Source organism: Dendrobates tinctorius, unplaced genomic scaffold (genome assembly GCF_039654945.1).
Source record: "Dendrobates tinctorius isolate UK_male_01 unplaced genomic scaffold, ASM3965494v1 ptg000043l, whole genome shotgun sequence".
Classification (NCBI taxonomy): Eukaryota; Metazoa; Chordata; class Amphibia; order Anura; family Dendrobatidae; genus Dendrobates; species Dendrobates tinctorius.
The window spans coordinates 29,573,148-29,588,607 of NW_027361711.1; positions in this window are offsets into that span (position 1 = coordinate 29,573,148).

The following is a 15,460-nucleotide window of genomic DNA, read 5'->3' on the forward strand; positions in this document are numbered from 1 at the left end:
GAGATATACTGCCAGCCGCAGCCCGAGATATACTGCCAGCCGCAGCCCGAGATATACTGCCAGCCGCAGCCCGAGATATACTGCCAGCCGCAGCCCGAGATATACTGCCAGCCGCAGCCCGAGATATACTGCCAGCCGCAGCCCGAGATATACTGCCAGCCGCAGCCCGAGATATACTGCCAGCCGCAGCCCGAGATATACTGCCAGCCTGAAAAAATAACATTCTAATTTATTAATAAAGCTAGTTTCACCTCTGTTGAATTTATGACACCCTGAATTTCACTTTATTGCCTGCACGGAGTTTGATTACATGCTGCTCCCCACACTAGGCAAATTGCTCTGCTTTTTTTCCCTAAACTCTCATCCAGCGCTGCCCTCTTCCCACTCACTACACAATCATTGGCTTTTAAGATTAGTGCTGGGGCAGATACTATCATTCATTCCAGCACTGAAACTGACTGAGTAGTGATCCTGTGCTTCCATCTGTGGCAGTTCAGCACCGATCACTACACCTCACACCACAATGGTGATAGCACTGTCACATGTCCTCTGTTACTCATGGGTGTAATGATTGCAATTACAGAGGGTGCAGCCGGGTCCATACTGAAGGGGGACCCCCACATCAGGTGTATGTGCATCCAAGTGTGTTGCAGCGTGGAGATAGCAGCTGACAGTGACGTGCATGGCAGGAACGTTATCCCATAAACATATGCTGAAGCAAAATGATGTTTAGTTACAACATAGATCAAGCTGCCAAACTTCTCTTCATGCCTCTGATACAGGTGAGGAGGGTCACATTGCGACCCCTGCAGTGGTGGGACAAGTTCTGATTTTTTTTTTCAATCTGCTTGTCGTGGTACCCAGGGCATGTATTGTGACCCTAATCACTTTATTTCTGCTGCTATGTCATGTAGCAGCAGCTTACAATGATTTTATGCTGCACAACCTGTGCCATGGCCAAAATCATTGTGTAACCCAGAATCAGTATATAATGCAGTGTACTGTAAAGCCGAATAAAAAGATTTACAGGACTCCATGGGAATCCAGTTAGGGTCATGGAAAGTTACACATTTGGTCAAGATATAGTACACACCTGTATTACATGCCACATTCAGCCAGGATGCTTGTGTCAGAATAATCAAGTCTGTGTATTATACACTGATATATATATATGGACACATGTATGCAGCTGTTTTTCATATAGAAATGTAACCATATGAATATAGATTGATGTAGATACATGGCAAAAAAATATAAAAATATAGCAGCACTCCAGGCATGAGATCGTGAAATAAACTGTGGTCTTTATTCACCCAGATATGCGCGACATTTCAACTTTTCAAAACTGTGAACCTTTCTCAAGCCATCAACATTCACAGAGTATAAGCACAGTACATATAGGTTACACTCTATAATCAGTGATCAATCAATATACATCAGGAAAGAATAGTTGATATGTACAGGGCCGGCTCCAGGTTTTCATGGGCCCTGGGGAAATGGTCTCAGTGGGTCCCTTTAAGACATACCACGATACATGATGCACAGATACGGCAGAGAAATATAGGTATAGAACAATGCCAAAGATTTCACTTACTTCTTACATTACATGAGTAATAACTATTTAGCTCAGAAACCGGACAGTTTAGTCCTCTATACAGTATTATTATTTATTTATATAGCACCATTGATTCCATGGTGCTGTACATGAGAAGGGGTTACATACAAATTACAGATATCACTTACAGTAAACTAACAATGACAGACTGATACAGAGGGGAGAGGACCCTGCCCTTTCGGGCTTACATGCTACAGGATGGTGGGGAAGGAGACAGTAGGTTGGTGGGTTGCAGCAGTTCCGGTGTTGGGCTCCAGTATTATGGGTTCCACATAGCTCTCCATACAGGATCGTGGGCCCCATATAATGCTCCAGTATATGATGGGCCCCATACAATGCTCCAGTATATACGAGTCCAATATATTGAGCCAAGCGTAAAAAAAATGAAATGCTCACCTCTCCTCGCTGGCCGCTGCTCTGCTCCAGACTCCTCAGCATTGCAGTCGTCCGGCTTTTTGCACTGTGACTGTTCAGAGAAGAGGTAGCACACTAGTCACATCATCGCACCATCTGACCTGAAACATCCCAGAGTGAGAAGATGTGGAAGACACTGCAGCGGAAGAACAGGGAGAGGTAAGTATTGCTAGTACTTGGGCCCTAAGCAAGCGAGGGGGCCAACTTGTGGGTGCTGGCACCGGTCCCCATAGCGTGCTGGTGTCCCCAATGGTGAGTGGGCCCCCCAGCCTGCTCAGGGCCCTGACACTTACCCAAGAGCTGACGCTGGCCCTGCATATGTATACAGTGCAATAATATCAATCTCCTCATGAGTCATTAAGCATATAACAATAATTGGATTTTCATCCTGTGCCAGTTCACAGGTATTGTGCATATAATATTAAAACCTTAATTGCTTGATAGAGATAATGTGATAACACAAGTGTTATAATTAATGATTGCTCATATAACTGCTGACGGTAGTAATATACATAGAATGTGCTCTAGGCTCAAATGTGATGTCAGTGATCCCAGCTACTCACTACACCAGGGGCCTAGAGGTGGAGGGGGCACGCCAACACCAACGACTATATCAGCTGGATGCAAGTCCTTGGAGCCACATTCTGCTGAAATGTTTTGTGGTGCAGGGGACCCGCCGGCTCCTTGAGCTGCAATACATGCCAGTGGCCTATCAGAGACTGGTAGCTGACGTCGGCGTGCCCGTGACTGGTGACACATGGCATCGACATCATGCACCATGGCGAGGATGCTGAAGTCAACTGCAGCGGCTGTAGAAGCGAACACCAGGCAGCATAGGGGGAAGACGAGTAGTATTTTTTTATGCATTGGAGAACAGAACACATTATCCCAGGAAGGGGCACACTATCCCAGGAATGGTCCCAGTATGGGGGACATTATCCCAGGAAGGGGCACACTATCCCAGGAATGGTCCCAGTATGGGGGACATTATCCCAGGAAGGGGCATCCCTGATTACGTACCATCCTCTTTAGTTATGTATGGGACAGTCCCCTATTATGTTGCGTCCTCTGTTTTTATGTACATTATTGTCCCATTATTACAAAGTATTATGTCATCTTATATATAGCACCGTTCTTTACATATTGCTTTCTTGTTATTTTTGTTACTCACAGCGCTCTCTCTTTACTACAGTGTCCTCTCTTGTTAGATATAACATGACTGCTGATGGTGCAGCATCTCACCAGTTAATCATACTTTGCTATCAGAAAAGTAGCTTTACCAACTTCCATCAGCAATCACTTCAGTTTTTATATAACAAGAGTGGATACTATAATAAAACAGGATGCTCTAAATAACGAGATTACGATATGTAAGGGATGGTGCTGTACATAAGAGGGCATCATGTAATAGGGGACAGTAATATTCATATTGAGAGGAGACAAATATCTGTAGCTTGGTTGCCATAAACATAGAAGGGCCCAAACATTTTTTTTGCACAGGGGCCCCAAGCTGTCAGTGTACACCCCGGCATTGACTGATTTGCACAAGCTCTCTTCTCTCCATCAAGTTGTGTGGCGCCATATTAGATCAGGGAGCTGCCCTCAATCTGTGCATGTCTACTGCACTCAGTTATATGTACCTGCCATATTGGAGTGGGGAATGCTCACACTCCCGCACAGGCTGTATAAGCTTGTAGATAATTTGAAGATTGCTCTGGTTTCTCAATAGTAAAATATAGGCAAAATAAGCAGAATTACAGATATATCTAGTATATAAAAAAGATGGTATGGGAGTAATAAATAATAGTATAGGAAGAAGAGCCACCTTGTTTGAACAGGGACCTATGTGAACAAAGGGCAATGGCCACATAGCAGATGGAAACTGCAAATACATTGAATCTATCCAGTCTGTTTCTGGTATAAGAAGAAATGGGTGCCATTCGTGGCAGACTGCTAGTTAGTATCCAGATGGTTGTCTGTATCTCTCACCCATTATATGTATTATAATTTAGTGCCGTCTACCAAATTGACAGACACCCATCTATGGGTCTCATCCCTCCAGTGTGACAAAGGATGGGCCATGTATATATGGAGGATACTCTGAAGCTTGCTCTCGTTTGCAGTGTCAGTTTTGTATAGTGCTGCTTTCTTTAGAGGATACTTTAAGCCAGTGGTCCCCAACCTTTTTTGCACCAGGGACCGGTTTCAAGCAAGACCATTCTTCCATGGCCCGGCAGGGCGGGGATGGAGGTGTGGCAGGGGCGGGGCTTTGGTCATAAGGGGGTGGGGCTATGGACACGGTTGTAGTGTAGCAGTGCATACTTATAATTAAATAACATTTATAATGTGACTCAACTCGCCATAGGTTTTGAATAAGTGCTCCATCACCCCCTTCTCCCCATCATTGCCTTCACCCCATCACTCCCCTCTCCCCATCATTGCCTTCACCCCATCATTGCCTTCACCCCATCGCTCCCTTCTCCCCATCATTGCCTTCACCCCATCGCTCCCTTCTCCCCATCATTGCCTTCACCCCATCACTCCCCATCACTGCCGTCTCCCCATCATTGCCTTCACCCCATCACTCCCCTCTCCCCATCATTGCCTTCACCCCATCACTGCCGTCTCCCCATCATTGCCTTCACCCCATCACTCCCCTCTCCCCATCATTGCCTTCACCCCATCACTCCCTTCTCCCCATCATTGCCTTCACCCCATCACTCCCTTCTCCCCATCATTGCCTTCACCCCATCACTGCCGTCTCCCCATCACTGCCTTCTCCCCATCACTCCCCTCTCCCCATCATTACCTTCACCCCATCACTCCCCTCTCCCCATCATTGCCTTCACCCCATCACTCCCTTCTCCCCATCATTGCCTTCACCCCATCACTCCCTTCTCCCCATCATTGCCTTCACCCCATCACTCCCTTCTCCCCATCATTGCCTTCACCCCATCACTGCCATCTCCCCATCATTGCCTTCACCCCATCACTGCCGTCTCTCCATCATTGCCTTCACCCCATCACTGCCGTCTCCCATCATTGCCTTCACCCCATCACTCCCCTCTCCCCATCACTCCCTTCTCCCCATCACTGCCGTCTCCCCATCATTGCCTTCACCCCATCACTCCCCTCTCCCCATCATTGCCTTCACCCCATCATTGCCTTCACCCCATCACTCCCTTCTCCCCATCACTCCCTTCTCCCCATCACTCCCTTCTCCCCATCATTGCCTTCACCCCATCACTGCCGTCTCCCCATCACTGCCGTCTCCCCATCATTGCCTTCACCCCATCACTCCCCTCTCCCCATCATTGCCTTCACCCCATCACTCCCCTCTCCCCATCATTGCCTTCACCCCATCACTCCCTTCTCCCCATCATTGCCTTCAGCCCATCACTCCCCTCTCCCCATCATTGCCTTCAGCCCATCACTCCCTTCTCCCCATCATTGCCTTCAGCCCATCACTCCCTTCTCCCCATCATTGCCTTCAGCCCATCACTCCCCTCTCCCCATCACTCCCTTCTCCCCATCACTCCCTTCTCCCCGTCATTGCCTTCAGCCCATCACTCCCCTCTCCCCATCACTCCCTTCTCCCCATCATTGCCTTCACCCCATCACTGCCGTCTCCCCATCATTGCCTTCACCCCATCACTGCCGTCTCCCCATCATTGCCTTTACCCCATCACTCCCTTCTCCCCATCATTGCCTTCACCCCATCACTCCCTTCTCCCCATCATTGCCTTCACCCCATCACTCCCTTCTCCCCATCATTGCCTTCAGCCCATCACTCCCCTCTCCCCATCATTGCCTTCAGCCCATCACTCCCTTCTCCCCATCATTGCCTTCAGCCCATCACTCCCCTCTCCCCATCATTACCTTCACCCCATCACTCCCCTCTCCCCATCATTGCCTTCACCCCATCACTCCCTTCTCCCCGTCATTGCCTTCAGCCCATCACTCCCCTCTCCCCATCACTCCCTTCTCCCCATCACTGCTGTCTCTCCATCACTCCCCTCATGGCCTTCTCCTCATGTCCCCATCTCCTCCAGGGCCAGGCTACACAAACACAGACCAACACACACACACACAGACAAACATACACACACACACACACACATTATATATACACACACCACCTCTCTCCTCTCACCTGCCCGCCGCCCGCGCTTCCTCGCTCTGACACAGCAGCGGCGCGCTCCTCTCTGTGTCAGTCAGAGACAGGAAGCGCGGGCGGCGGGCAGGAAGCTGGACGGGTCCTTGCAGCTCCGCTCCTGCTATTCCCTCCTGCAGGCAGCGGAGCTGCTTGGATCGCTCCCTGCCGCCGCCACACACGCCGCCCCAGCCCCCGCTACGCCACTGACCGCCCCTGGCTCCCCTTGTGTCCACGGACCGGCAAGGGCACTGCAGCGGCCTGGTGCTGGGCCGCGGACCAGCGGTTGGGGACCCCTGCTTTAAGCGATATAGATCTATATTTCTATGAGTGCATAAATACTATTATATAAACCCACACAATGAAGGATTTCTTACTATCAGACATTAGGTAGCATTCACACAGGCAGGGCTGTCACCAGGAATTTTGGAGCCCCATATTCTACAGTCCCCTGCCCAGTCTTGGAAAAACTCCACTTCTGCATCACGTCCTCACCAATCACACATTAGTAGTTCCCATCGAACACCAGATCACATACAGCCATCGATTTTTTAAGCCCCACCACAAGGAAGACTCTTTTGATCGGGCCCTACTCTATTAAACATTTCTTAAAATATTCAATGCTCTTTAGGTACATTTTTAAAAATGACTAATACCACATACAAGGAACAAATTCTGTCATACCATGGCTGGACCACATATTACCACAATATAATGACCAAATAATATTACATACAAGGGATAAATACCACCACACCATGACCAGACCACATAGTGACCAGATACTACAATACTGATCATTAATTTAAAAAAACACAATACTAATATTACCATAAGGGCCATTATACCAAAGAGCTCTGTATATACAGTAGTGTAAGTATACAGGTAATACAGGGATCACCAGTGACATTATACACAGTCCCACTGTCTAGTCTTGGAAAAACTCCACTTCTGCATCATGTCCTCACCATTCACACTTTTAGGGTATGTTTCCATGGTCCGGAAACATTCACTATTTGCTGTGGATTGGACGCTGCGTACAGCTGCAGCATCCAAATGTTACAGCATATTGGAGGGGATTTTATGAAATCCCGTCTCCACTATGCGTGCAGGGCTGCATCCGGCGGCCCTGTGTATCTGGACATGCAGTGCGTCTTTCCTGACCGCAGCATGTCTATTTATCTTGTGGCGACACTCCGTCTCCGCAAGATACAGTCATGTGTTAAAGTTTGGGCACCCCTATTAATGTTAACCTTTTTTCTTTATAACAATTTTGGTTTTTGCAACAGCTATTTCAGTTTCATATATCTAATAACTGATGGACTCAGTTATATTTCTGGATTCAAATGAGGTTTATTGTTCTAACAGAAAATGTGCAATCTGCATTTAAACAAAATTTGACCTGTGCAAAGTATGGGCACCCTTATCATTTTCTTGATTTGAACACTCCTAACTACTTTTTGCTGACTTCCGGAAGCACTAAATTGGTTTTGTAACCTCATTGAGCTTTGAACTTTATAGCCAGGTGTATCAAATCATGAGAAAAGGTATTTAAGGTGGCCACTTGCAAGTAGTTCTCCTATTTGATTCTCCTATGAAGAGTGGCATCATGGGCTCCTCAAAACAACTGTCAAATGATCTGAAAACAAAGATTATTCAACATAGCTTTTCAGGGGAAGGATACAAAAAGTTGTCTCAGAGATTTAACCTGTCAGTTTCCACTGTGAGGAACATAGTAAGGAAATGGAAGAACACAGGTACAGTTCTTGTTAAGCCCAGAAGTGGCAGGCCAAGAAAAATATCAGAAAGGCAGAGAAGAAGAATGGTGAGAACAGTCAAGGACAATCCACAGACCACCTCCAAAGACCTGCAGCATCATCTTGCTGCAGATGGTGTCACTGTGCATCGGTCAACAATACAGCCACTTTGCACAAGGAGAAGCTGTATGGGAGAGTGATGCAAAAGAAGCCGTTTCTGCAAGCACGCCACAAACACAGTCGCCTGAGGTATGCAAAAGCACATTTGGACAAGCCAGTTACATTTTGGAAGAAGGTCCTGTGGACTGATGAAACAAAGATTGAGTTGTTTGGTCATACAAAAAGGCGTTATGCATGGAGGCTAAAAAACACAGCATTCCAAGAAAACACTTGCTACCCACAGTAAAATTTGGTGGAGGTTCCATCATGCTTTGGGGCTGTGTGGCCAATGCTGACACTGGGAATCTTGTTAAAGTTGAGGGTCGCATGGATTCAACTCAGTATCAGCAGATTCTTGACAATAATGTGCAAGAATCAGTGACAAAGTTGAAGTTACGCAGGGGATGGATATTTCAGCAAGACAATGATCCAAAACACTGCTCCAAATCTACTCAGGCATTCATGCAGAGGAACAATTACAATGTTCTGGAATGGCCATCCCAGTCCCCAGACCTGAATATCATTGAACATCTGTGGGATGATTTGAAGCGGGCTGTCCATGCTCGGCGACCATCAAACTAAACTGGAATTGTTTTGTGAACAGGAATGGTCACAAATACCTTCATCCAGGAACTCATTAATAGCTACAGGAAGCGACTAGAGGCTGTTATTTTTGCAAAAGGAGGATCTACGAAATATTAATGTCACTTTTATGTTGAGGTGCCCATACTTTTGCACCGGTCAAATTTTGTTAAAATGCAGATTGCACATTTTCTGTACAATAAACCTCATTTGAATCCAGAAATATAACTGAGTCCATCAGTTATTAGATATATGAAACTGAAATAGCTGTTGCAAAAACTAAAATTGTTATAAAGAAAAAAGGTTAACATTAATAGGGGTGCCCAAACTTTAACATATGACTGTAAATAACCCTGTCTATGGATACGATGCGGTGATTCTGCATATGTTCAATGAACACATGCGGTATCAAGTCGCATACAAAGGGGGGCGGCACTTTCTGCAGAGCATGTTTCCGCTTTGCCCAAAGTGCTGCCAGCATGCCCCGTGGAGACATACCTTATAACAGTTACCATCTAACACCATATCACATTCATAGCCAGCAGCTTTTGTTTTGGCCAAAAGATTTTTTTAAGCCGCCACCACAAACAGCAAGGTAAACTGTTTTGGCCGGACCCTACTCTAAACTATTAAACATTTCGTAAAATACCTAATAATCTTTTTAGGTACGTTTTATTTATTTTTCTGTAAGTATGTGACAAACATTTTTTAAAATTACTAATAATACCACATTCAAAGGACAAATACCATCACACTATGACTAAACCACGTAGTGACCGAATAATACCACATAAAAGGAACAAATACTGTATTACAATAGCCGAACCACATACAGTGCCTTGCGAAAGTATTCGGCCCCCTGGAACTTTTCAACCTTTTCCCACATATCATGCTTCAAAACATAAAGATACCAAATGTAAATTTTTGGTGAAGAATCAACAACAAGTGGGACACAATTGTGAAGTTGAACGAAAGTTATTGGTTATTTTTATTTTTTGTTAAGATTCAGAAACTGAAAAGTGGGGCGTGCAATATTATTCGGCCCCTTTAACTTAATACATTGTTGCGCCACCTTTTGCTGCGATTACAGCTGCAAGTTGCTTGGGGTATGTCTGTATCAGTTTTGGTACATCGAGAGACTGAAATTCTTGCCCATTCTTCCTTGGCAAACAGCTTGCGCTCAGTGAGCTTTGATGGAGATCGTTTGTGAACAGTAGTTTTCAGCTCTTTCCATAGATTCTCGATTGTTTTCAGGTCTCGATTTTGACATTCTAACACCTGGATACGTTTATTTGTAAACCTTTCCATTGTAGATTTTGCTTCATGTTTGGGATCATTGGCTTGTTGGAAGACAAATCTCCGTCACAGTCTCAGGTCTTTTCAGACTCCCAACAGGTTTTCTTCAAGAATGGTCCTGTATTTGGCTCCATCCATCTTCCCATCAAATTTAACCATCTTCCCTGTCCCTGCTGAAGAAAAGCAGGCCCAAACCATGATGCTACCACCACAAGCCATGATGCTGCCACCACCATGTTTGACGGTTAGGATGGTGTGTTCATGGTGATGAGCTGTGTTGCCTTTATGCCAAAATGTTCAATTTTGGTTTCATCTGACCAGAGCACCTTCTTCCACATGTTTGGTGTGTCTCCCAGGTGGCTTGTTGCCAACTTTAAATGACACTTTTTATGGATATCTTTGAGAAATGGCTCTCTTCTTGCCACTCCATAAAGGCTAGATTTGTGCAGTGTACGACTGATTGTTGTCCTATGGACAGACTGTCCCACCTCCACTGTAGATCTCTGCAGTTCATCCAGAGTGATCATGGGACTCTTGGCTGCATCTCTGATCAGTCTTCTCCTTGTTTGAGATGAAAGTTTAGAGGGATAGCCGGGTCTTGGTAGATTTGCAGTGGTATGATACTCCTTCCATTTCAATATGATCGCTTGCACAGTGCTCCTTGCGATGTTTGACGTTTTGGAAATCATTTTGTATCCAAATCCAGCTTTAAACTCCTCCACAATAGTATCACAGACCTGCCTGTTGTGTTTCTTGGTCTTCATGATGCTCTCTGTGCTTCAAACAGAACCCTGAGATTATCACAGAGCAGGTGCATTTATACGGAGACTTGTTTACACACAGGTGGATTATATTTATCATTAATCATTTTAGGAGAACATTGGATCATTCAGGGATCCACAATGAACTTCTGGAGTGAGTTTGCTGCACTGAAAGTAAAGGGGCCTAATGATATTGCACGCCCCACTTTTCAGTTTTTGAATTTCCCCAAAAATTTAAAATAACCAATAAATTTCATTCAATTTCACCATTGTGTCCCACTTGTTGTTGATTCTTCACCAAAAATGTATATTTGGTATCTTTATGTTTTAAGCATGATATGTGGGAAAAGTTCCAGGGGGCTGAATACTTTCACAAGGCACTGTAATGTCCGAATAATATTACATACAAGGGATAAATATCGCCACACCATGACCAGACCACAGTGACCGAATACTACAAAACTCATCATTAATTAAAAAAGAAAAACCACACAATACTAATATTACCATTATACACAGGAACTCTATACATAGTATGCAGTGTATAGTGTAAGTGTACAGTTAATACAGGGATCACTAGTGACATTATGCACAGGGGCTCTGAATATAGTATACAGTGTACAAGTAATACACTGATCACCAGTGACAGACACAGGAGCTCTGTATATAGTGTTGGTGTGCAGGTAATGGTGATCAGCAGTGACATTATAAACAGGAGCTCTGTATGTTGTATGCAATACACTGACTCAGTGAAATTTGTTTTTGAAGTCCTTCAACTTCTCTTTTTCTTCTTCATCCAGTGCAGACTGACATCACTTCTTCCAGCCAGGACTCGTCTCTGCAGAAAATAAGCACACAGTGCTCAATAGCTGATCACTTCCATAGCACATTCCCCAACTTCTACACTACGCCAGATGAAAAAAGTAAAATCAACAGTGTCGCACTGCACAGTAACATAACATCCCACACTGAAAACAGGATCCTCAAAAATAAAATACATCACGGCATTAATAATATCCCTTAATTAACCCCTACAGTAATACTCCCCCACATCCTGGGCCCCACATGCTCTATCCCAGCCCCCATATGGCAGCTTTCAGTAGAATAAAAGATTCTTTTTACCTGGCCGCGGTCCAGCAGCATCCTCTTCCTCATTCATTTGATGCGCCAGTGCATGGCAATGACATAACATGCTGACATCAGCTGCCGGCCTCTGATTGACTGGCAGCTTTAAACTATTGCCGTGCAGAAAGCTATAGCTGTGCATAGATTTTAACTTATTGTGTGTCCTCGGACATGCATTCCGTTACTGACCTGGCCGAATCCTGCCCTTGGAGCCCAGTAAGAAGTACACCGCCCCCCTCTTTGCTTCTGCTCACCATGCCCCATACACTAGTAAGGGCAGTAATGCTCTTATGGTGGCTCTGCACACAGGCACAGGTTTCTTGTGGAATAATGTGACATTTTTTCCACAGGTTGTACAGGACCAAAAAAACAAAACCATAAATCCCTAGCCTTATCCAGGGGCTGACTACACAATATATACCCTGGCTACTCAGGCACAGCTGAGCTAGTCTCAGTTCGGTCAAACAAAACAGCTGTTGTCCACAGTAACCAGTGATACTTGCAGTTTGGTGCACACAGCCTGTGCAGTCTCTCTTCAGCTCCACTATCACCCACTCTGGTCAGCTTTTCCCAAGCAGATTGACTAATGTGAGTACCTAGCCCGATTATATGCAGAGCAGCCAGGTGCTAATAATCAGAGCCTGCAGAGTTTGGGTTTAACCCTGTCCTATCTGGCTGTGCTACAATACTCACTGTAAGTGAATACGGATCTATATCAGTCTTTATTCATATGGTTACATTATTCTTAGCTGCCTGTAAAACCTCACAATGCACTAAGCTGATACAGAAAAGCATAATATACACCTTAGCTGTAAAGCCGAAAAAACTGGTCAATGTAGGATATGGTGATAATAATGTAAACATTATTGATCAAGCAGTTGGAGTGCGGTAATCAAGAACAAGATGCAAAGCAGGTTCACATCCAGATTAAACAATAGTGTTACTATATGTATTTCTATGCAGCAGCTGCTCCGCTCCTGTGTGCCGGCGGCAGCGCCTGGTGTTGATGCGAGAGACTCGTGCGAGTTTCTCGCATCACATACGGTAGTGTTATCCTGGCCTAATAGTTATAGTTTATACTCAGCACATCCTTATTATAGGGGTTTTCCACCCAGTAAAAATGTTTAGTCACCAGTGCTGATTACTAAAAGAATGCAATCTTCAGATTGGACTTTATTAGGTGGTTCAAGCACTTGTCACACTTCAGTCTTTTGACGTCAGTCGAAATCCGCCCTTTTTTGAAAAAAACGGATCTTTTTTTAGCGGAATCCGTTTTTTTTCTCATAGACTTGCATTAAGGACGGATTGCAATGGATGGCCATCCATTGCATCCGTCATTTGACGGTTCCTTCAAAATTTCAGCATCCGTCGTCTGGATACAACGGACATAGTAACGTTTTTTGTCTGCGTTGAAAAGACGGATGGTGACGGATCCGTCGCAGTCCGTTGTCTGCTATAATGGATGACTATGGGCGGCAGATCCGTCGCCGTCCGTCACATGACGGAATCAAGTGATGGATTCCGTTTTTTAAACTGAGCATGCCCACAAGATTTTTCATTCATTTAATTTAACTCAAAAAGCCGTTCTGGCACAGCAAAATTGTCTCTCTCTCTCCTCCTTTAAATTCCAAAATCTGCAACTTCGACGGATCCGTCAAAAAAACAGATGCGGTGCTTCAGTTTTTAGCCAATCTTCACTGGATCCGTTTTTTCACACTTTGAAGGATTTTGACTGACGCCAAAAGACTGAAGTGTGAAAGAGGCCTTAAAGGGGTTGTCTAAATCCCCAAGTCTGCATTTACTCTTTGTCACTCTATATGACCGCAGACTTGTGAATCCTCACACTGTACACACTGCACACTTTGTGGATTCTTTGGTGTCAGAGCTAGGAATGACGGTCAGTTGGTCTCGTGACTGCGAGTAGTTAATATGCATACACCCGGCCCAGGTACAGACTGGGACTGAAATTCAGCCCTGGCATTTGAAATCATACAGGCCCATGCTGTTCATATCCCCAAGCACTAGATGGAATATATTACTAATATTCCCCTAGATGGAGCAAAGCAAGAATTACAACATGACCAATATTTCTAATGATACCCGTGGCCTGCTGGGATAAGCGATGGAGTCGGCGACTTTGTGCTCCGTCACAACTCTTAACAGTATGGGTGTCTTGAGAACACCAATTCTGTTTACAACGTAGCAGGCAATGTGGCCCATGACCAGACAGGCCATTCTGCTATTTGCTAGAATTGCCAGATGGCCAGTCCAGCTCTGACCCGGCCACATTCACACTTGCAATATACTTACTAGTGACATATAGCGTGAATGCAGACTCGTGGATTTAGACTAGATAACCCCTTTGAGAAAAATGGATGAGAATCTGGTTGGTAAAAGCATACTTACAGTCATGTGTCAACTGCTTGAGCTCCCAGTAAAGCTGAATCCAAACATTACTCTACTCAAGTCTCAGAATGATTATTTATCCTGCAGAGGGGTGATCAGTATTCCCTGACTAGACAACACGTCTAACTTGGGCTCTGTTACATGGACTAGATGGATGACTGTGATTATTCGTCCTTAAGGATGATCCCCAAGATCAGACAATAGAGCAGGTGGAGGCGTTGGTCTGCTCCTATCATCAAAATGTACCTTTCAGGTTATCGCTCAAGTACCCTCACTTGTCTTTCGTTCTTTTGAGGTCCATGCCGTCAGACTCTTCACCCCCTTCTCCATGTGAGTGGTGGTGGTATATCGTCCTCCCGGCCCCTCCCTTCAGTTCCTGGATCATTTTGCCACTTGGCTTCCACATTTTCTCTCCTGTGACATCCCTACCCTCATAATGGGAGATTTCAACATCCCCATTGCTCTTCCACTCTCCCCGTCTGCTACTCACCTTTTATCTCTAACCTCCTCATTTGGCCTTTTGCAGCTTACTAATTCTCCAACGCATGAAGACGGAAACTCCCTCGACTTGGTCTTCTCTCGGCTTTGTGCAGTGGATGATTTTGCAAACTCCCCTCTCCCGCTCTCTGACCACAACCTTCTTTCATTCTCTATTAAGAACCGCCAGGCTGCTCAGGTCACCCCCACTGTCCATATTTATAGAAACATACAGGCCATTAACACCCAGAAACTTATGAAGAACTTGCAGTCTTCATTGGCCCCTATCTCCTCCCTCTCATGTCCTGATTCTGCATTGAAGCATTACAATGAAACACTTCAAAGTGCCCTGGATGAATTTTCTCCTCCTATACCTAGAACACCACAACACAGACGGCGACAACCCTGGCACACCCTGCAAACACGTTTCCTGCAGCGGTGCTCCAGGTGCGCCGAAAGTCTGTGGAGAAAATCCAACCTACCCGAAGATTTCATCCATCATAAGTTTATGCTTCGAACATACAACACTGCCCTTCACCTCTCAAAACAAACCTACTTCAACACCCTCATCACTTCACTGTCCAATAACCCTAAAGGTCTCTTTGACACTTTTCATTCTCTACTCAACCCAAGAGTACAGGCCCCAACCACGGAGCTTCGAGCTGACGATCTGGCCAATTACTTCAATGAAGAAATTGACCAGATCCAACAGGAA